Source organism: Mauremys reevesii, linkage group 6 (genome assembly GCF_016161935.1).
Source record: "Mauremys reevesii isolate NIE-2019 linkage group 6, ASM1616193v1, whole genome shotgun sequence".
In the NCBI taxonomy this organism is placed as follows: domain Eukaryota; kingdom Metazoa; phylum Chordata; order Testudines; family Geoemydidae; genus Mauremys; species Mauremys reevesii.
The window spans coordinates 106,530,301-106,555,177 of NC_052628.1; the positions used below are offsets into that span (position 1 = coordinate 106,530,301).

Genomic DNA, 24,877 nt, shown 5'->3' on the forward strand with positions numbered 1-24,877 from the left:
CCAGGCTGGTTACAAGAACACAATATAAAAGTAGGATTAGGTTGTTCAGCCATTATCCACCCTGGTGAACCCAATCATAAGTAACAGTTGCACAATCTAGCTCCTCATTGTTTGTCTTTATAACAATATACTCTCTAAACTTATCCTTCAATATTATAGCAGCATCGGCTTGGGCTGGTTCATCTCCAGTACACTGTAATTTTCTTTGTTTTAGGTACTTACAATACATGGCAGCCTCATCACCATAGACCCCAAGCACCTCACAATACTCCTGTTTGGCAGTGAAGTCTCATTATTCCCATTTTACACATGGGTAATTGACACAGAGAGATTAAGTGACGTGTCCTAGGTGTTCTTGGCTGTGCAATAAATTTCGGGTCTGACCAGAACTGAACCCAGATTTCCTGACTCCTTAATCACAAGACTTTCCTTCCCCTCACTGCTTCTTTTAATAGGTTTTAAAAGTATATATCTCTATACCAAAGGCATAGAAAACAGGACAAGTCCTCTTCCCCATCCCGCACATTAAAAAGTTTTTTCACTAAAAAGAGTAAATTGCTTTTAATTAAATGAAATAAATTAACACAAAATATATTCTTGTCTCTCATACAAAGATATAATACTCATGAAATAAGTAGCCACTTATGTGGTTTTCACATATTTATGCTTCTGCTACAGAAACTAACACCAGTCCTGCAATTAGATCTGCTAGTACAGACCCCATCACCCGCACAGAGCACTTGTGGGATCAAAGGCATACTTTCTGGGTTTGCAACTGAGGCATGTTGCATACCTCATGGCAGAACGTAATACGATAATTCAACCCCTGATTGACTTTTTACAGAATTTGCATTATATAGCACAAAGAGGAATCGGACTGTTATAAGCAATGTCAGCTCACTGTAGGTCATCTCTTTTGCCCTATGCTAAAGCATAGCCAGGGGAAAAAGTTACATAGTTCAAAATTCTCACCTTTTTGCTCTGTAAAATACTATTTTAAAGCATCATCATTAAATACAGCCATATAATCCTAATTCTAGGTAAAGTGTAACAATATATGTGAGCACAGCTATGAAAGAGAAAGTTAAACCAGTTTATGTATTAAAACATCTTAGCTCAATTTGTTAGCATTTTTAAATATGCTGTACTAAATATGTGGCTTCCATGAGCAGTAAATATCTGTTCTAATATACTGGAATCTGTCATGAAAAAACAAATAATGAATATTGAAATTAATTGGAATTAAGGCATGTTGGCCTTCCCACCATTATGGGACAGATATGGGACGGTGGTCAAGGACCCAAAGGCAGTTGTCATGTTACAACTTTAAGAGAATGAGGCAGTACCTCTAAGAGGAGGGCTCTTATTGGGTAGTGTTGGAGCCTTCAACAAGCTCATAGGTTGGCTGGTTAGCTGGGGGCACAGAGCAGTTGGTATTGGCAAGCAAAGCACATGAAGGTCCTTCCCTACTCTGCCCTCCAACTCCACCATAGCAAGATACTCCTAGTACTCTACAGTCACTCCTTGGATAATCCTACACACTCTCTTTCCAGTCTTGATGCCACTGCTACAATGGCTTCATGCCTGCTGCTTATTGCAAACCTTGGGGACATCTTCACTTTTCCTTCCTCGCCTTCTCCATCGTCAGCTGTGGCTCTCATCTCCTCCCCACCCCACAAAAAACTCTCTTTAAGGCCACTGCTTGGGAAGGACTGTAGCACAGAGGATAGTGATTGAGGACAGAGTCAGAACTTCTGAATTTTTATCTCATCTGCTCCAGCAACCTCCTCTGTGCCCATAGGCAAGCCTCTTAACCCAGTCCTCACTTTCTCCATCTGGGGAATGAATGTAATAATCATTATGTAGTTACAATAGAGAGTGAGTGAGTGAGTGTGTGAAAACACACACACACACACACAGCTAGCTTGGCCACAGTATCCTGTCTTCATTGGTTTAGTTTTGTGTGAACTGCTGCTCTTAACATCTGTCTGCGAAACATTCTTTTATGTCACTCTCCCTCCCCTATTAGTGTCCCTGCACTTAGTTGGCTTTTGTGCCTTTACTTTTCCCTTATATTTGATCTTTAGTTCTCCCACACATGCACACACCTGACTCCTTCTCTTGGCATTTATCAGCTTGATATGTTTTCCTGACCCCACCTTCAGTAACTCACTCTCCCCTCCCTGCTTTTTCTTTGTACCTAGGAAGTTGTCTGAGCTGAAACCTTGGCTTTAGTTGAGTGGCTTTTTAAAAAAAAAAAAAAAAAACCTGTTTCTCTGTTTAAGCCTGCAAGGACTATGGAGCAGGGTGGTTGATGTAGTTTGACCATTCACCTATTTTTACTGGTTTCATTCAGATTCCTTTCCCTTTTCCTGAGAAACAGTTGTTAAGGTGCCTGATCAAGATGTTTGGCTTAGACCGATGAATTGTACTATTCTGATTTCTGAATATTTTTTCATATAGTGGCTTTTTAATGGGGGGAGGGGAGGTGTGCATATGTATATACACGGTTGAGGGATTTGGGGGGAGAAGGAGTACACAGTTGGGACAGGCAATAGTTTTCTCAAAGGTAATCAATTGAGATATACCTGTTATACCTTGCATAAAGGATCCTTGGAGTCATTTAGACCAAGACTGCCCTTTTCCTTTCATCTCCACTTCTGGATGCATAGCTGATCCTTCTACAATCACTGGCCCAGGGAATATGGAACTGGAATGGGATCCATGAGACCTGGGCATAGTGATACTTGCCTTTTCTGATGTGCTTGAAGGTTACTGAATGGGGGACTCTGTATTAAAGCCAGGTGTTCACATGTTATGGTGGGCAAGTGCCAGGCTTTCTACCAAGCAGTGAACAACATTAAGAGGCCTACTGTACCCACTGCCACCGTCCTTAATTAATACCTGCTATTTCAGGCTAGGTGCCTGGCACGGTGTTTCATATTCTTCTCACCCACTACTGATTCAGCAAGCATTAGCAAATCATGTTTACACTTCTTCATCCTTTTGAGGCATTTCCTCCAAGAGAGGCTACATTAGAAAAGTAAATGTATGGTAGCACTAAAGATTCAAGCATGCTGACCAACCAATAAAACTAACTACTGGTACTTCTACTCATTTGCCAAGATGTTATACATCTATTTCACTGATTGCAGATAATTAAGGCTACAGTTTAGTCACGGGTATTTTTAGTAAAAGTCACGGACAGGTCATGGGCAGTAAACAAAACTTTACGGCATGTGACCTGTCCATGACTTGTACTATATAGCCCTGACTAAATCTTGGGGTGCACCCTGGGGGCACTGCAGGTGTTGGGGGGCGCCACAGGTGCTCGGCGGGGAGGATGGTGGGACTCCCAGGCTCCCTACCTGGCTCTTCGTGGCTCCCCAGAAGCAGCAACATGCGCCACCCTCAGCTCCTAACTCCATGCACTGACCCCACCCCAAGCGTCGGCTCCGCAGCTCCCATGGCGGTGAACCGCGGCCAATGGGAGCTGTGGGGGCAGTGCCTGCAGGCAGAGGCAGCACCCAGAGCTAGTAGCTGAGGGACGGACATGTTGCCGCTTCTGGGGAGCCCCCCCAAGGTAAGCACCGCCCAGAACCCTCACTCCCTCCCACACCCCAACCCTGAGCTCCCTGCCACACACACCCAAAGCTGCTCAGGCGTCCCCGGGACAGCTGCACTAGCCACCGCAGAAGTCCCGGAGATCCCGGAAAATAACGAAATCCGTGACTTCTGTGACCTCAGTGACAAACTTGCAGCCTTACGGATAACTAAAGAACTCCGACTTCTTAACAAGATAATTATTTCATAACCATAATATCCAAAAGTCGTATTTCCTCAACAGTAACAGAAAGACCACATCCAACAGCTGTTATGGGTGAGCCTCTGGAGGTCAGGAATGTTCCACTGGTGCAATTCTTACCACATACACTCACATGTAAGCCACTGGGCTTTGTGCTAGGACAACCTCCCCTTCATTTCATGTGCAGGTCTTAAAATTTGATTGACAGGACATGAGGGAGGATAAGAGGAAAGGAAGAATAGAGGAAATAACAGAAGTGAAATAAGGGAGGAATATTTTTCCCACTATGTTTAAAAAATAGCATTTATGGTATTTTCCCCACCCTTAGTCCCACATGGGTGAACTGACTGCCTTACCTGACCTACAGCGCTGTTTTTATTTTATTAGTTTTCCCCTGAACCATGATGGGGATTGAGGCTAGAACTCCCCCTATATTTATGGATGTCCAGCTACCTACATTTATCTAGGAGACAAGGTGGTCTCTTCCCTTATTTATTTAAGGGATTTAAGCGTAATTTTCCTTATTCCTGACATGCAGTTTGATTTTTCAATATTTATCTGAAAAACAGAGGATTTTTCTTAAATTTTTTTTTTTTAAGATGGACTGCTTTACATTTAGGGCGTTTTCCTTCCCAGATCCACACCCCACCCCCTACTTCTTCCTTTCTTCCAAGCCCTCTTTAACTGGAGCTTTAAGGTAGGGAAAAGAAAACAGGAGAAGAAAGATCTCATGCAATATATAACTCCTCCCCTCCAGTAGAGCTACAAGGCTGGGTTATATCACCCTTGCCATGTTCTGGACAATTCTGGGGAGGATAATTGGCAGTGATGTATGGCATGAACTCTGACAGACAGGACTTAAGAGGTTAGTAAGGGCCTCTGTCCTTCAATGCCTGGCGTGCAATATTACCTGCAGGAATATGCTCATGACAAACAACAACAGTATTGCTGTTTTCAGTTGAAATTTTGCTGTTATGACCCTACTACAGAGTGAGAGCCTATGATACTGCTGAAGGTTTGGCATGGTGAATCAGTCTATGCTCCCAGCTACCTTGTGGTACCACCAGGCTGCTTTTATCCATTTTGTCTTGTAAGAAGGTTGCTAAATTCCATGACTTGTGACCCATTCATTGAAACATGTGGGCCAATGAACTAGAGAACAAGGTTCCACTCACTCTACAAAGACCTCATACCTACTAGTCATCTTCATTCAGTGCACAGGCTGCCAGATGTCCTGATCTGTAAAGGGGTTTCATAGTGTGCTGAACAATGAAAGGTTTGGCTAGGTGTTGGAATCCCCCAGAAGAGCAGGAACCACCCACTCACACTCACTCTGCTGTAAAGCATTATGGCTGCCTAATTCAAAGCTACCAGCATCAGGCAGGAGGCCCTGTTGTTCAGGGTAGCCTTTTGGCATGCTCCTGGTAAGAAAGTTTGCAGTAGGAGCTGAGGGAAGCCAATTCTAGCACATTCCACAGAGAAGACTGGAGTAATGCAAAAGATTTTGACCTTCAAATCTCTTTCTATAAGCCTGGAGTAGTTGGAACCAGACCTGAGCCAGGCCTGAGGTGGGTGTCTGGGTTATTTGGCCTGTTCGATAGCTGCTTTAACATCCTGTCCCCTTTGGCAACCTTTGAGCAAAAGCTTTCTTCAGGGACTTTCCCCCCCCCCCCTCATTCAACATCAGCTAAACCCAGGTTCAGAAATTGGAAAGATGGTGCTCTGTCTGCATAGAACATGTGTCTGCTCAGATCTGTCTTCCCATTTGTCAGCCAGCAGAGCTGACCATGGTATCACTCCTCAGTTTGTGCCCATTCTCAGTGCTTATCTTTGCTTGCAGCTTCAGGGGCCAGACTGGATCAACATGATCAGCAGATTCCCTTCCCCAGTTGGATCGTGGGCCAGCCTGTAAGAATGAAAATTCCTAAATAGTTTTCTCCTAGGAAATATCCAATACGGAAGAGTCACCCTGGGCTCTGCACATGAAGAGCTGCTGTGTGACCGGGTGCCTCTATTGAGAACACATGGGTCAAAGAGTCATGACACTGGGAATAAATTTAAAACTTCTTTATATGCTGCTTAATCAAAAGTAATACATCTTTGATCCTGCATTTCCTCAATCCTTGGGGAAAATTCTTCTCACCCCTATTTTCAACATCCTAGTTTGCAAACAAAAGTCTAAGGGGGGGGGGAGAAAATCAGGGCTTAATATGGGAGTCCAAGGTCAGCCTTAAGTATGGTGTCATTATCAACAGCTCCATAAAACTGTGCAGCACCTTGGACTTGGTCCAATTCCAGTTGAAGTCAATGGAAATTGGGATCAGGCCCACTGATACGTATGAGAGGTGCTATGTAAAAAATAAATAAATACTATTACATAGTATGAATTTCCCACACAGATATCATCTTAGTGCAGAAGATACTAGAAATCCCTGAAACAAATACAGATATTAACAAGTGACACCAGAACACTGTTTTATTGATTATCTGTCAATTGTTAAAAGCTATTAACAGACCTCTATCATTAGAGCTAAAGATTGCATCTCTTTAATGTCCTCTTCCACTACTGTAGTAAAGAGAAAATTGCTGCAAAAGTTCAGATGATACAAAAGTTGTGGGGGCTTTGTTCATTCATTTCCCTTGCTAGCTAGTTCATGCATTTATCTTTTTCATCTTTATTCAGTGGCTGTGGCTTGAGAACAGCTTCTCGCCCTTCAGAAGTTGCTTCTAAGTTTATCTTCTGTAGGGAAAGAAACCAATATTTAAGTCTCAGCTAGTGAGTAGATGTTAATCCATTAATTGCAATCACAACGATCACTTATCAAGCAGTAATTATACATTTTGAGAGTTTGGAAATATTTCGAGGAGCAGACTGAAACTAGAAATATATACTTGGTCATGTCTTACTATACTATATATAAAGAATCTAGTCTTTTGATATATTAAGAATGTGTTTACTAGTCCTCCACTACTGAGATAGAAAATTTCTCAATAACTGAACTCTCTGCAAACTTATACTCTGCTTCTATTGTGATTTTATGTTTTAGATATTTCTAGTTTACAGCTCATTCAGCTAGTTAGAACACATCTATAGTCAAATATTTCAAATTCATTTATTTTTAAACTTTGTCCTCATTCAGCATGTGTGTGTACCATGGGGGCGGGGGGAAAAAAAAGGGATTTTCCTTTTTATTCTTATACTATCCTCTTCCTCTACCTATACAGTTGGATTCATGGTAGTAAGGCAGTGTGGCTTTACAAGTAGAAGACAACAAAAGATACTACTAACCTAACCTTTAAAACCCCTAAAAACTTTCTCTATAGAAAGCCTGTTTTAGAATGTGGCATAAACAAAACAACAAATGATTCAGTGTAAGAGGTCTTAATTGCATTTTGGGATGGCTACTCATCACTCATGGATAATGTACCTATCCTAAACTTATGCTGATGTCTTTGTACCACTCTGCATGATCACATGTTCTATGCATATGCTGATGGGTATTATAGCTAGAGCAGTACCAACAGCCATTGTTACAGTTGTTTGCAGGCACAGCACCTCTTCCTCTATTCCCCTAGATGGTGCCTTGGTGAGTATACTGCAGATAGGATTTCATTCTCTGCAATCTTTGCTATCCAAGCAAAATAGCATGTACATACAATTACAAAAGCATAGTAAGGTTTCAAAGTCAAGGACTCAAAAGTTAAGCCCCAAAATGAGCACTGCCTTCCAGAAATTCCTATGGCTGTCTTGAAGAATTTACTTTTAGTTTGCTGGCATCTTCCTACTCTACTGGACAAACAGATACAGTGAAAGGATGGACACAGGCATCTAAGAGCCAGAGGGTTAATGTCCAATTTACTTAATGATGGGAAAATGTACTATAAAGTCAGCACTGGAATTTGTCCTCAGAATCAGTATTTTACCTCAGAATCAAAGAGACACACACACACACACCGCAAAAATCAATTGTTTGACATAAAATAAAAATCTCTGTATTGCCGGGCAAGAGAAAGAACACTGTAGGAAGGAAGGGGGAAAAAAGAAAAAAAAAAGAAAAAAAAAAGGGTAATTTGTTTCCTCAATTCCTTCTTTTACTTCCTCCTACCAACAAATGTAGACAAAAAAAATTAGATATTAAAATCAGTTATATAGTGCCATACATTTAATAGTGCCTCAAATGATACAAGATACAAAAAGTTTTCAAACTACTGGTCTGATCCTGCAAGCCCTTAACTCATATGTGCATTTCATTTAATTTCCAGATTTTCCAGGATCAATTCTTCCATGAAACAAAATTAAAACAATGACAAGGTGAAACATGAGACTGTGCTCATGAAAGGGAGGCTGTGAAGGTAATGGATAAAGACAAGAGGAAGAGAGATTCTCGGAGAAGTGGTTTTTCAGATAGAGAAATTCAGACAAACACAAAATTTCTTTGACCATCAGTACACATGGTTGTAATCCCGACAGGAAAAATTTAACTGCCAGCAAAAAAGTTGCTTCCACCCACTGAAGATTGGAAACGTGAGAAGTGACATTGTACATCCTTCACATACAAGGAGCAACTGCCCCACCATTCTGACTTCTGATCTCCAGCTACTAGTAGTAACAGGAGGAATTAAGCTCATTTATCAAAGCTGTTGTAGACAGTAGCAGACGGGGTAAAACAGTATATTTGATCTCTCCCATTATATATAAAACTTAAATACAACCTGCATTACAGTGCAGATAACTGAATTTAAAAAGCTGCATACAACTATGCTAAATGACCTGCACATATGGCCTGATGTGTGTTCGTGCCCACCATTGCAATATATACATAATGGTGGATATTTGCTATTTATAAGCCCCCACTGGCAGCCAAGTATCACTGGAAAGAGGTCATACAGGATATCTGATCTCTGTGTATCCATTTGATTTTCAAGCCTTCATCTTCAGACAATTTAAAAAAAGTACATGTGTCTCATTAACAAGAGTACAGATCCACTCCACTCTATTCCCACAAGCCCACAGGAAAATTAATATTCCCTCCTTACTCATCATTCTATACTTTCTCAAACAGTCTGAAATCTACTGTAAATGCATATGCTACCTAAGAGTACCTCTAACTGCATACAGAGAGATCCTATGAACAGCTCTGGGAATTAAGATGGTGTGGCTTCATGCCAGGCAAATTATGAGACTTCATATAATAACTAGGGCTGCCAAGTTAAACAATTATACAATACCATTTATTTAAATATTTTAGATGTTTTCTACATTTTGAAATATATTGATTTCAATTACAACACAGAATACAAAGTGTACAGTGCTCACTTTATATTTGTGATTACAAGTATTTGCACTGTAAAAAAAAACAAATAGTACTTTTCAATTCACCTAACACAAGTACTGTAGTGCAATCTCTATCACAAAAGTTGAACTTACAAATGTAAAATTATGTACAAAAAACCTGCATTCAAAAGTAAAACATTGTAAAATTTTAAACCTGCAAATCCACTCAGTCCTACTTCTTGTTCAGCCATTCGCTCATACAAACAAGTCTGTTTACATTGGCAGGAGATAATGCTACCCGCTTCTAGTTTAAAATATCACCTGAAAGTGAGAACTGGCATTTTCATGACACTGTTATATCCAGCGTTGCAAGATATTTACGTGACAGATGTGCTAAAGATTCATATGTCCCTTCATGCTTCAACCACCATTCCAGGGGACATGTATCCATGCTGATGATGGGTTCTCCTCGATAACAATCCAAAGCAGTGCAGACCAACGCATGTTCATTTTCATTATCTGAGTCAGATGCCATAAGCAGAAGGTTGATTTTCTTTTTTGGTGGTTCGGGTTCTGTAATTTCGGCTGTGGAGTGTTGCTCTTTTAAGACTTCTGCTCCATACCTCGTCCCTCTCAGATTTTGGAAGGCACTTCAGATTCTTAAACCTTGGGTCAAGTGCTGTAGCTATCTTTAGAAATCTCACATTGGTATCTTTGTGAGTTGTCAAATCTGCAGTGAAAGTGTTCTTAGAATGAACCACATGTGCTGAGTCATCATCACAGACTGCTATCGCGTGAAATATATGGCAGAACGCAGGTAAAACAGAGCAGGGGACATACAATTCTCCCCCAAAGAGTTCAATCAAAAATTTAATTAATGCATTTATTTTTTTTAACGAGCATCATCAGCATGGAAGCATGTCCTCTGGAATGGTGTCCGAAGCATTATGGGGCATACAAATGTTTAGCATATCTTGATCGTAAATATCTTGCAATGCCAGCTACAAAAAAAGTGCCATGCAAATACCTGTTCTCACTTTCTGGTGACACTGTAAATAAGAAGAGGGCAGCATTATCTCCTGCAAATGTGAACAGACTTGTTTGTCATAGCGATTGGATGAATAAGAAGTAGGACTGAGTGGACTTGTAGGCTCTGAAGTTTTACATAACTGCACTCAAAAACAAAACAAAAATCTACATTTGTAAACTGCACTTTCACAACAAAAAGATTGCACTACAGTTCTTGTATGAGGTGAACTGAAAAATACTATTTCTTTATCATTTTTACAGTGCAAATATTTTTATTTCAATTACAACACAGAATACAATATATATATGAAAATGTAGAAAAACATCCAAAATATTTAATAAATTTCAATTGGTATTCTATTGTTTAACAGCAATTAAAACTGCAATTAATCGCAATTTCTTTTTTTGAGTTAATCGCGTGAATTAACTGTGATTAATCGACAGCCCTAATAATAACTAGTAACTTCAGTGTAACATATAGGGTATGTCTACACTGCAATGAAACACCCGCAGCTGGCCCATGTCAGCTGACTCAGGCTTGTGGGGCTCTGGCTATGTGGCTTTAAATGGCATAGATGTTCGGGCTCACAAGAGGGGAGGGTCCCAGAGCCTGGGCTCCAGCCCTGAATGTCTGCATTGCAATTTTATAGCCATACAGCCAGAGTTCAATGAGCCGGGTCAACTGACATGGGCCAGCTGCAGGTGTTTTACTGCAGTGTAGCCATACCCATAAATTCATTATATCCTGTCCCAGATTGTTGTATAGCATTCCTGTATACTGTTAAACAGTTGTTTTCCTTCACCGCATACAAAAAAGCACAAATGACTTCATAGGTTATTTTACAGCTATACATTTTTAAAAATCGCTGCAATCTTTTCTGCCCTCTATTTGGAAAAAGACTTTTCTGCTATAAAGTATAGCATGTTCTTGTTCATTTATTTGTTGACTAAGCATTGCCCCTAACTCTCCTACTGAGGTATCAACCTGAAATGAGTTTTGTAATAAACTAAACTGAGAAGAGCTGGAGATTGCCAGGTGATTATTTGCTGTCTCACTCCAGAGTAGTCAAATATGCAACTTCATCTAAGTATACTTAGCAAGTACAGCATCTATTTCAGCTAAATTATATACAATATTCCACATAAACAACTGTGTTAATAAGATGTTACGGTTGTACAGGTAAGCACTCATAAGACAGGTAATGGAAACATAACTATCTCCTTGAATGTGTGCATAATCCTGCAGTTTTCATTTACATAATCTCATTTTATTTCACAAATAACTCAATATATTGGCCCAATCCCACAAGCCCCTACACGAATAAGTTTACCAGCATGGATAGTCCGATTGACATCAGTGTGCCTACTCAAATGACTAAAGTTATTCCTGTGTGTAAATGCTTACAGAAATCAGACCTAATATCAATAATTTTCTCCTAGACCCTTAAATATTCATATGTTCCATCTTATCATAATTCCATTTTCTGTGCTCATTAAATAATTTGTCATATTGGTCCAATATGGATCAGCTGACTTGCTCAAATTCTGAGAGATGATCAGCATCTGCTGCTGACTTCAATGGGAGTTACAAGTGTTCAGAACTTCTCAGGCTTTAACCTGAGATTTTTTTTAAATGTTTGCAATAAATGTATTAAGAAATGAATAGTTTTCTTAGCACCTCTTTCAAACTCAGTAAATGGGGTTGGCAGGGGCTAAGCTTCTCATCTGAACTCTACTCTACTCTGTTGCCAGAAGCTGGGAATGGGTAAGAGGGGATGGATCACTTGATGATTACCTGTTCTGTTCATTCCCTCTGGGGCATTGGCATTGGCCACTATCAGAAGACAGGATATTGGGCTAGATGGACCTTTGGTCTGACCCAGTAGGGACATTCTTATGCTCTTATGTTGGGTTTAATCATTGTCTTTTGTAACTAACACTGTCTAGCAAGTTAAGTGCCCCAGCTAATTAGTGTCTGATAAACGTTTCAAGCCTGGGCCTAATTAGCCAAATCTCAGAGAAAAAAAACCTGTACCATACGTCAGTCAGACAGTCAAATATAAATCATATACAGAGCATTCAAACACTTTATTATGGCTTGTTATTAAGATATAATTAATTCATTAAGGAAAGGAAATAGCTTGACGTAAACAGGGTTGCACAGTACAGAATTTAACTAGTGAATAAATTTGCCAACTGGCATCTTATTTAAAGGGACTATGAGACTCAAAATCCTCCCATTGTAACATAGGACAGAAAACTAATGCTAGGGGTCTGATCCTACTTTTATTAAAGTCTGTGGAAGTGGGATCAGGCCCCAAACACATTACTGAACAGCATTTCACTGAACCTGATTTGTACCAGACATCCACCCTATAGCCATAATTAACAGCAAAGTTTCAGCCAAGCAATAGAACACATACATCAGAATTTTTTGCTCAACCAATTTTGTTGGTGTGCTGATAGTACGAGACCCTCCTTTCAAAGAGCCTGCTGTATCCCAATTGCCTCTCTTTCTATGGCCCAGTTTCCTACTCAATGACCAGTGTTCAGTCCTCAAAGAGGCACGCCCAGGTAGTTTGTCCTGATAGAAATAAACTGTCAACCTACCTTTCCCACCCACTCCCCCTTCTTCCACAGAAAAGCAGCCCAAAGAACCTTCTCCTATTGACTTACTGTTATTAGGTAAGGTATAGGCATAGTATTTATGAGAGAGATGTTTAGGTGGATTATAATGCATTTCATCTGAAGCTTAAGGGGGGATAGATTAAAAGTAGCATGCAGTACATGGTAAAATCGTTAAGTTTCATATACTAGCTTTTTATGTTTTAATTAATCACAAATCATAAATTAAATTAACAGCTTTACAGCCAGGGTGGAGTGACTTCTTAGTTTCAGGCTTTGCCAGCATAGTTAACGTGTCAACATATCCCTAGTATAGATACACTTATACTACTACGACTCTGCCTATACCAGTATAGCTTACTCCAGTTTGGCAAAGCAGAATACGCTATCCTGGTAAAAAGCACCTTGTACCGGTAAAACTATATCTAGGTTAAGGCTTCTACTGGCATAACTGTGTTAGTAAAGCAAAACAAAACACAAACAAAAGTTAACACCCTTTACTGGCATACCTATGTCAGTAAAACTTAAGTGTAGAGCAGGCCAATTTAATAGAGGAAAAAAATCTTTATGTAAATCTGAAAGTCTACTAACAATTAAGAAAACAAGCACAACACATCCACTTCAGGAATTTAAGACTACAAAATGGAAAGACAGTAAAGTACTATCATATGTAAATAAAATCTCTTTTTGTAACTTGTGATTTAAACAAACTTCTTCTTTAAATTATTATTTTTATCCATCACGAATATTAAACTGCAATGGAACCTTTGTTGCCCCATCTGCAGCAAGAAAGGGTTGCTGTATGGCAAAGATCAGAATGTCACCTACTTTTACAGGTACTCTTAGGCAATGTTAATAAATAGTGAGATGGCTACACTCAAATCTAAGTATCGAAATGATTTCCATCTCATTCAGACTGAGCCTCAAGCTAACAATTGCTATGCTTCAACTAACTGCAAAGTTTGTCTGCCAACTTTGATACCCCAATAACCAGTCTGCCCATACTTTGAGCCTTACAAATCACATACGAGAGCCTCAAGTATAGTGTGATTATGCAAGCATGTAAATTTGCTCCATAACTGCTGATTATTTGAGTTACTGAATAACTGTATTTCAGAATACAAACTTGAAAAAGTTTTTAGCCCTTGTAGCGGCAAAGGAAATCTTCAAAACTTCAGCCAAGAGTAAATCAATATAGCAATGTTTGCCTGAGTCTATGGACAGCCTGAAATGATAGCTCAAGGAAGTATGAGCTGCTCCCATTCAGCTCAACATGTTGACTCTGAAGCCTAATGATGAATATTTTAAAATGTCAATATTAACTACAGCACTTGAAACATTCATTCACTCAAAGCAAGAAGAAAAAACTTAAGGGTGAATACTACCAACTTCTACATAATCTAAGATGCAAATATGATCTTTTGCCTGTTTTGCTGGCAGTGGGAATATTTGTGTGTGTGTTTTTAAAAAGTCACCCTGTTTAAGTGCAGAAGTAACTTGGTGTGTACAGGACTGACTGAGGTTTTTTAAGTGATTAATATATGTATCAACATGAAGCAAACTACCAAATTAAATAGATGATGAAATCTGCCTATACCAAACTCAAGGGAAACTGACAAAGAAAAAAGAAAGAGAGAGAAGGGAAAAACAGTAATAACTGAATTTCTTGGCAAAAATCAGGGTCTGTCCTGTTAAATGATTGTAATTACCTATATCTTAGAATATAAGTATACCATATTGCGCACTTAATCACACATACACTCATTATGCAAAACAGAGCAAGAGAAGAATCTACGGTTACATTTCTTTTTTTAATATCATAACAAAAAGAAAGGGCTTCTATAGTCAGTCATAGTTACCTGAATCTCATATGTCCAAATTACTGTGAGCCAGCTGTGATTTCTCTCTAACAAAGGGAGCCAGGAGGATCACCTTTTGTTATGCACACTCCTTTCCCACACACTCAAAGCTGTCAAGCTATTAAATAGCATCTACTGGTGCAACCGTTTTGTTTTGCTAATCACAGCTTTTCCCTTCCTCTCATGGTAACTTGTCTTGCATTTTGAAAACCAAAATGGGATAATATGACTTCAGAAGTTTAATTTAGTAAAACTCGAATTTGGAAATTGATTTTGACGGTCATTTAAAACAAACTGCACCAGACACCAATGTCACTGAACATCTGTTATGTGCCCTGTTAAGTTGAACAAACAACAGTGATACCACTGAAAAGCTTATTCTGGAATTGACGTTGTATAAAATATCTAATCTTGAACTCCAGAATAAGATTACCCCTCACAATATTCCCTCTCCCCCACTTCCTTCCAAGTTGCCCCATTTCTTCTCTAGGGTCTATCCACTTCCCTTCTCTCTCCTTAGGTACAATGAACTGATTGCTACTCTGATTCCCGCTTCCACCAGCACATCGGTAGAATTTTGCTGCCTACCCTAGGCAAGTCTGGAAGTCAGAACTCTTCCCAAAATGCTATCAGTTGGAGTTTTCTTTTCATGGGTACATGAGGCTGGGCTTGGCTTCTGGATTTGAGAGAGTGCTGTGCAAGACACGCAAAAATAGCGAGAACCCGGCCTGCCATTGCTGCCATGCTCCACACACTCAGCCACGAGCTAGTGTACCGCTGGGCAAAGATGAAGCTGCAGGTTTCATAGCAATACCCTAATGACATCACAGTTTTGTTTATGAGATCCAGATTATTTCATCATTACATCTACAGCACTTAACACCAACGGACACATGAAATGGGAGGGTTTATGTGCTAAATATTTTACAATCTAAATTAGCCACACTACAAAGTAGTAAATTCCAGAGTGGATGAGAAAAGTAAGGAAGCATGAGAGACAGAGACGATAGCTCTTAGCAAACCATCACTTCAGTTCACATAGATCTCAGGTTATTTAGGAGCAGTTTCCCCATTCTTTTCTTTCCATCTTCTCCTTATTAGTGATGTTTTCAGGGCACATATGACAACAGAACAGCAATTATGGCTGGGAGTTTACTAAGGCTACGTCTAGACCCAGGACAGGGTAGGCCAGACCAAGGACAGGGCAGGCACACTGCTCAGTGAGGAGGGAGAAACAGTAACAGGAAATTGGAAATGGCAGAGATGCTCAATGACTTCTTTGTTTCGGTCTTCACCAAGAAGTCTGAAGGAATGCCTAACATAGTGAATGCTAATGGGAAGGGGGTAGATTTGGAAGATAAAATAAAAAAAGAATAAGTTAAAAATCACTTGGGAAAGTTAGATGCCTGCAAGTTACCAGGACCTGATGAAATGCATCCTAGAATACTCAAGGAGCTAATAGAGGAGGTATTAGTGCCTTTAGTTATCATCTTTGGAAAATCATGGGAGACAGGAGAGATGCCAGAAGACTGGAAAAGGGCAAACATAGTGCCCATCTATAAAAAGAGAAATAAAAACAACCCAGGAAACTACAGACCAGTTAGTTTAACTTCTGTGCCAGGGAAGATAATGGAGCAAGTAACTAAGGAAATCATCTGCAAACAGTTGGAAGGTGGTAAGGTGATAGGGAATAGCCAGCATGGATCTGTAAAGAACAAATCATGTCAAACCAATCTGATAGTTTTCTTTGATAGGATAATGAGTCTTGTGGATAAGGGAGAAGCAGTGAATGTGGTATACCTGGACTTCAGTAAGGCATTTGATACAGTCTCACATGATATTCTTATAAACAAACTAGGCAAATACAACTTTGATGGGGCTAATATAAGGTGGGTGCATAACTGGTTGGATAACCGTACTCAGAGAGTAGTTATTAATGGTTCCTAATCCTGCTGGAAAGGTATAAGAAGTGGGGTTCCGCAGAGGTCTGTTTTGGGACTGGCTCTGTTCAATATCTTCATCAGTGACTTAGATATTGGCATAGAAAGTACACTTAAGTTTGCAGATGATACCAAACTGGGAGGGATTGCAACTGCTTTGGAGGACAGGGTCATAATTCAAAATGATCTGGACAAACTGGAGAAGTGGTCTGAGGTAAACAGGATGAAGTTTAACAAAGACAAATGCAAAGTGCTCCACTTTGGAAGGAACAATCAGTTTCACACATAGAGAATGGGAAGAGACTGTCTAGGAAGGAGTACGACAGAAAGGGATCTAGGGGTTATAGTGGACCACAAGCTAAATATGAAATCAACAGTGTGATGCTGTTGCAAAGAAAGCAAAAAGATGGAGAAATTGGAGAGAGTACAGAGAAGAGCAACAAGAATGATTAAAGGTCTAGAGAACATGACCTATGAAGGAAGGCTGAAAGAATTGGGTTTGTTTAGTTTGGAAAAGAGAAGACTGAGAGGGGACATGATACCTGAAAACTGCTATCCAAAAGGGTGTCATAAGGAGAATGGAAAAAACTTGTTCACCTTAGCCTCTAAGGATAGAACAAGAAGCAACGGGCTTAAACTGCAGCAAGGGAGATTTAGGTTGGACATTAGGAAAAAGTTCCTAACTGTCAGGTTGGTTAAACACTGGAATAAATTGCTTAGGGAGGTTGTGGAATCTCCATCTCTGGAGATATTTAAGATTAGGTTAGATAAATGTCTATCATGGATGGTCCAGACAGTATTGGTCCTGCCAGGAGGGCAAGGGACTGGACTCAATGACCTCTCGAGGTCCCTTCTAGCCCTAGAATCTATGAATCTACACTACAAATAACTTTGGTATAACTTAATTCACTCAGGGGTGTGAATAATCCACAATCCTGAGCAACCTAAATTATACCAATCTAAGCACCAGTGTGGACAGTGCTATGTGGGTGGGAGAGCTTCTCCTGCAGATATGGGTACCAGGGCCGGCTCCAGACCCCAGCGCGCCAAACAGGCGCGTGGGGCGGCATTGTCCTGGCAGGGCGGCATTTGGCTCCGGCGGACCTTCCGCAGTCATGCCTGCGGGAGGTCCACCGGAGCCCCGGGACGAGCGGACTTGCCGCAGGCATGACTGCGGAGGGTCCCCTCTTCCCGCGGCTCCGCTTGAGCTCCCGCAGGCATGACTGCGGCAGGTGTGCTGGTCCCGCAGCTCGGACGGAGCTCCCGCAGGACCACTGGACGGTCCGCAGGCACTTCTGCCCCGGCCCCGGGACCGGGGAAAGGGCGGCGCGAGCGGCGCAGCGCGCCACCCTGCTTGGGGCGGCGGAATTTCTAGAGCCGCCCCTGATGGGTACCACCTCTTGTGTAGGCAAGAATTAAGTCAACAGGAGAGCTCTCTCCTGTCGACTTCGAGCATCTTCACCAGAAGCATCGGCCCAGCTGCGCTGCTGTGGAGTAGACATAGCCCAAGAAAGTATTAATTGGGGGTGGAGAGGGATAGGAAGGAGAGAAGTGGGACTGGAACTGGCAGACAGAAATAGAAAGTTCTTCCATGCACAGAGGGAAGCCTATAAAGCCACTGATTTGTGAACAGAGTTGGTTTAAACGATTTTGATTTAAAATGTTGATCAACATTCTGCCCAAAATTGGAAAACAGGTCCATTGTAAACTCTGCAAAATGGAAACAATTTCAACTTTTATTGCAAAATCTTTTTAATTATAGAATTAACTAAATGCTCATATGAAAATTAAGTGCATGAAGTCTGTGCACCTGACTTTGAAACAGAAAAAACAGAACTTACGAACTGATTAGGAATTCTAAAGTCACTATTTATTGTATTTGGCTGCCACACATATATATTTGATCTTGTTAAATCTTCAAATATTTTATTTTATATTTTATTTTCTAAACTAATCATCATGGTTTGGTTGACACCCATTAGAAATGTAATGGCTGTCAGTTAAAAAGTTTGCACATTCCTAAAAATATTAAAATATAGAATTATTTTACCCTTACTCTGATATACAAAGATTCTGTCAGGAATTTTAATATAAAATCTGAATGTATGCAGTTTTAATGGTTGACCTATATAGAAATACATATCCAAAATTGCTTTAAAAATTGAATTTTAGACAATTTGAGCATTTCTCAATTTCTGTTTGTAAAAATGTGAATAGGCAGCAAACTTTTATTTTCAGGTATGATTTCCTTATCTTGATTGGAGAAATAATATTTATAAAAAAAAATTTACAAATGACCCATGAAAGTTAATTGATTTCAACATAAGCAGAATTAAACCCCCAGACATTATTCCTCTACACCTTTTACTAATGGTGTGAAAAGACATTTTAAAACAGTTGATTTTGGAAATGGGCAAAAAAAAAAAATCAAAAGTAATCATTTTTATGTTTTCTTCCTACCCCTAATTTTAAGAGGGATTTTTTTTTTGTCATGCAGACTTACACATGGAACTCATTAACTTTAATGTGAGTGCCCTGCTACAACATCATATATACTGCTGAAAACTTTAGCACAGAACAAACAAACCCACCCCTGAAATTTCAGAGAAGGTTCATTGCCAGAGTTACCAGTCTCATAACACTGGTAGCACAAATAGCATGCTGAAGTAGGTCTAAATTGTACTCTGGGATATAATATACAAACAGAATATATATATATATATATATATATATATATATATATATATATATATATATATATATATAGTATGTTAGTTAAAAATTAGGGCTGTCAATTAATCACAGTTAACTCAAGCATTTAACTCAAAACAAATTAACTTGACTAAAAAACTTAATTATGATTAATTGCAATTTTAGTCACATTATTAAAAATAGTAATTGAATTTACCAAATTAAATTATAAATATTTTTGATGTTTTTCTGCATTTTCAAATATATTGATTTCAGTTACAACCCAGAATACAAAGTGTACAGTGTTCACTTTATATTATTACTTTTTAAGTATATATATATTTGCACTGTAAAAAGTTAAAACAAAAAAAAATATTTTTCAATTCACCTCATACGAGTACTGTAGTGCAGCAGTTCTCAACCAGGAGTCCCACAGCTCCCTGGGAGTCAACGAGCCCTTTCAGGGGGGCCGTGGAGCCCCCGGGCTGAAACCCAGTGCCCCAAGCCCCAGCATCAAAGCTGGGAGCAGCACGGGGCTGAAGCCGGGAGCCTCAGGGCCCACACACACACTGAAGCTGAAAGCTGCACTGGGAGTCTCCCCCTGACCTGTACACAGCTCCTACCTACCCTCTTCCCTGCACCTGAGCTACCCCCCGCCTGCACACAGCCCCTAGCTAACCCCCTCCCTGCACCCTGAGCAGTTTTCAAACTTCTTAACTGAGTCCCCCCTCTGAATTATATTTTTGGTAGTGTGTCCCCCACAACCCAGACAGCTGGGTAGCCTCCTGAGTGAGTCGGGGGTGGAGGTGGCGCTCCCTCCCTGGACCCCTCTGTGCGGAGCTGGCTCGAGCCCTGCCAGCCCTTGCTGCACCCCCCCGCCCCAGGAAAGGAAGTAAAACTACACCTATGCCCAAGGGTTGTCCCCCACACTGGGCCCTGGTGTTTTATAGCATGTTGGGGGGGCCTCAGAAAGAAAAAGGTTGAGACTCCCTGCTGTAGTGTAAAAGTTTTTTATCATGAAAGTGCAACTTACAAATGTTGATTTTTTTTTTACATAACTGCACTCAAACACAAAACAATGTAAAACTATAGAACCTACATGTCCACTCAGTCCTACTTCTTATTCAGCCAATCGCTCATACAAACAAGTTTGTTTACATTTACGGGAGATAATGCTGCCCTCTTCTTATTTACAATGTCACCTGAAAGTGAGAATGGGTATTCACATGGCGCTGTTGTAGCCAGGTTGCAAGGTATTTATATGCCAGATATGTTAAACATTTATACCCCTTCATGTTTGGGCTTGTAGATTACAAATATTTGTACTGTAAAAAAGTGCTATCAAAAATAATAATATAAAGTGAGCACTCTACAACTTTATGTCTGTGTTGCAATTGAAATAAACATATTTGAAAATGTAAAAAAAAAAATATTTTTGCAATAAATAATAGAATACCACTTTAAAATTAACAGTGCGATTAAAACTGCAATTAATTGTGATTAATTTTTTTAATCTCACGGTTAATTGCAATTATTTTCAATTGTTTGACAGCCCTATTAAAAATATGATTATATATTTATTAGACATTAACACGACAGTCTTTCTGGCAATCCTCCTGTACGTTTTATTCTTACAAATGAAATACACCTCTACCCCAATATAATGCTGTCCTCAGCAGCCAAAAATCTTACTGCGTTATAGGTGAAACCACATTATATCGAACTTGCTTTGATCGGCAGGAGTGTGCAGCCCCGCGCCCCCGGAGCACTGCTTTACCGCATTATATCCGAATTCGTGTTATATCGGGTCGTGTTATGTTGGGACAGAGGTGTACCAATAAATGATAGAGCCAATATATCAAGCTGGTCAAGTACAACAGTATCTTTCAGTCACATTAGTCTTCTAACTCTAAGTGGTACATGGGAAGCTGGCAGGTCACAAGGTGCTATCTCCCTTTCCTTGTTTGCGGCTGCTAAACTGCATCAAAAGACAAATAAAATACTTCCCTACTGCTAACTTTTCTATGTAAGAAATAGCTTTATCTATCATATGGGCGTTACATGACCATAAATGGGTGCGGAGGTGGCCATAAGAAACTTGCTATGAAGATGTGGCTAACACTATATGAAAGAACATGGGTGTTCAACTATATTGCCATCAACAGCACATTTTTCAGAAATGTTGTTTCCTTGTTGTGACCAGACTGTACATCTCTGATGCACTTCTTACTTTTGGCACTTGATCTTTTTTGACAAGGCCAAAATTATGCGATTTCCCCCCCCCCCCCCCACGCCCCAGTATTTCCAAATTGGGCCTTATTTATTCATTTACTTATTTGACAATCTGGAGTTATTGTGAGTTTCCCATACCTTCAAAAAAAACTAGTATATCAGCTGACTGATGTAATAAAGTAACAGGGTAAAAATAAAACTGAAAGCTTTCCTGCAGAATTAATATAAAAAATAACTGTGTTCCTCCTTATGACATGGCTTTCCTCTCCACAAAGTGACTTTACTCATTACTACTAATTAAAAAGAGCACAACTTTATAATACGTTTCTCCCAGAAGGCATGATAAATTCCAAGATGTTGGGTTTTAGGATTTTCTAAGGTCCTAATATACTTTCTTTACAGCTAGATATTACAGTAACCAAGAGAAAAGATTTTCCACAAACAGATGCTATAACGGAAATCTACCACCAAACTCAAATAGATTAGGCATAAGGAAATCCATGGGAGTCTGTGGGAGGTGGGAAAAGAGGAAACGGCATTATCTTCGCCCAAGGCCCCTGTGGTTGGTTCTACAGAAGACCCTGTGGACCCTGTCATGGTTACAGGGCTAGGTAAACCTCTGACCCTTCTCTGAACACACCCCCTGAGGTACCAGGCCTTGTGCCTTTACATTTTCTGGAATGGAAATATACAATCATAGACTATCGGGGTTGGAAGGGACCTCAGGAGATCATCTAGTCCAACCCCCTAGGCAAAGTAGGACCAATCCCCTCTCAAGGATTGAACTCACAACCCTGGGTTTAGCAGGCCAATGCTCAAACCACTGAGCTATCCCAATCCATAACTTTGAAACTCCTTTGATACTTTTTTCCTATACTTAATAGAAAAATGCTCATGTTGCATCTTATCCCGGGGGGTCGTCCGTGTGTGTGTGTCTCTCTCTCTCTCTCCCCCTCTCCCCCCACCCCAAAACTTCTACCCTGGGACGAGATGCAGCATGAGCATTCTTCTATTAAGTATAGGAAAAAGTATCAAAGGAGTTTCAACGTTTATATAATAAATAAAACACAAAACTTCTACTTCTATACATTATATAGTTTGTTTTTTTAATCCAGGAAGTTGTGAGGGTGAAGGATGACATTCCATAATATTGATCCATTTCAACACAATGATTTTTTTTCTCTTTTTCCTGAAATTAGTAGAGTGATTTTAACTCTTCAGACAGAAGTATGTAAATTCTGTAGCAGTTAATTGCAGAGAAGGCTAGAGCAAATAGTGTGGATAAAAATTGGATTTAAAAAAAAAATTATTTAAATTTCTTATTTAAATGAAAATCATATTTTATCCACCTTATCCTCTCTGACAGTTCTCTACAACTCATTTCTGCAAATCAGACAGATCCTGCTACCGGATACCAAAGCCAAATAGCAAGAAATGCTTGATTGTTTTCTCTGTGCAAAATCAGAGCACCTAAAACACTAGAAACTGTTTATTACAGCAAATATTTTTATCCACACCATGAATGAAAAATGTACCAAATGTTATGTGATATGGAAAACCTGTTTTTTGTGCTCCAAAAAACCCTACTGTTTCCATTATAACCATTGTCAGAGGAGTGCACTATAATACTGAAATAAGAACATTTTTATTTTATTTATCTATCTGTTGTGGCTCATTCAGGTTAGTAACAGTTCAGAAGGGTTGATCTTTGTGAAACAAGTTGAAATAGGAAAAACTACAGCCTGGAGAACATACAGCAATAGATTGCACGCAAGGTGATTTTCTCTATTTTTTGATGATCAAAACAAACCGCTTATACAACATAATTTTTTCTTCCTTTCCAATATGGGAGAAAACTGTCAGACGAAAATGGCAAAACCAGCAGAGACTGCCCTTTATTATGAGAGCTGGATGGACTTTACAGAAGGAAGGTCGTTACAAACATCATAGTATGCCACTTGCATTGAACATATGGAGCTGCTGAATGACATACCAAAAGAATAGGTCAAGTCATGGGTCGGCAACCTTTCAGAAGTGGTGTGCCGAGTCTTCATTTATAAACTTTAATTTAAGGTTTCATGTGCCGGTAATACATTTTAACTTTTTTTTTAGGTTTCTCTCTCTAAGTCTACATATAATATAATTAAACTACTCTTGTAGGTAAAGTAAAGGTTTTCAAAATGTTTAAGGAGCTTCACTAAAAGTTAAATTAAAATGCTGATCTTAAGCCGCTGGCCTGCTCAGCCTGCTCCCGGCCTGCGGTTCCGTTCACCTAGGCCGGCAGCGGGCTGAGCGGGGCCGGCGGCTGGGACCCCAACTGGCAAGGGGCCAGCAGCCAGAACCCCAGACCGGCAGCGGGCTGAGCAGGGCCAGCACCCCAGACCAGCAGCAGGCCGAGCTGCTCAGCCCACTGCCAGTCTGGGGTTCTGTCCGCTGGCTCCTGCCAGCCGGGGTCCCGGCTGCCGGCCCCGCTCAGCCCGCTGCCGGTCTGGGGTTCTGGCTGCCAGCCCCTTGCCAGTTGGGGTCCCAGCCACCGGCCCCGCTCAGCGCACTGCCAGCCTGGGGTCCTGGCCCTGCCCACATATAGTGGGTACCTACCTTCTCCCTGGTTCTGGACCATTCTCTTCCTCTCTCTCTCTGCACTGAGCTGAGGGTGGGGGTGCTCTGAGCACAGGGCTGGGGGTGCAGGGGCTGGCCAGGAGCTAGAATGAGGGAGGGGGCTCAGGGTTGGGGCAGGAGGTTTGGGTGTGGAGCGCTTACCTGGGCATCTCCCATTTGGTGTGAGGGGTGCAGGTGGGAATGGGGGAGGTGCAGGAGCTCCCATTTGGTGCTCAGGGTGGGGGGGTGAGGATGTGAGGGTTGCAAGAGTCAGGGCATAGGGGCTGGGTATGTGTGGGAGTGCAGGAGTCAGGGCAGGAGGTGTGGGGGCTGGGTATATGTGGAGGGTGCAGGAGTCAGGGCAGAGGGCTGGGGGCATGTGAGGGGGTGCAGAAGTCAGGGCATGGGGTGGGGGGGGCTGGGTATGTGTGGAAGGTGCAGGAGTCAGGGATGGGGTCGTGGGGGGGATGCAGGGAGCTGGGGTGCAAAGGGAGTGCAGGGGTCAGGGCAAAGGGCTGAGGGGGTGGGCTGGGATCAGGGGGGGTGCTCCCAGCCCCCTGCCCTGAGTGGCTCATGGCAGGGGGCTGGAGGGATACGCCCCGCTCCTGCCTCCCTTCCCCACCTCCTTACCGGTCTGAGCAGCGAGGGCGCTGGGGCTGCTCTTCTCCCCTCCCTCGCGAGGGCCATCGGCGGCAGGGAGGGAGAGGAGGCGGGGCACGACGCAGCATGCTGGGGGAAGAGGAAGCTTGGCTGCCGGCAGAGCCTGCCGTACAGCAGCAGCCGGCAGGACCAAGCTTGCTTCTGCCCCCTGCCCCCGCCAGAG

General features: G+C 41.1%; 1 protein-coding gene across 7 annotated transcripts in view; it reads right to left on the bottom strand.

The window, feature by feature from the left end:
- The window catches only part of KDM4C (lysine demethylase 4C), a 415,762-nt gene that overhangs the window by 379,621 nt on the left and 11,264 nt on the right, over positions 1-24,877 (bottom strand). The gene's annotated exons all lie outside the window — the stretch shown is intronic.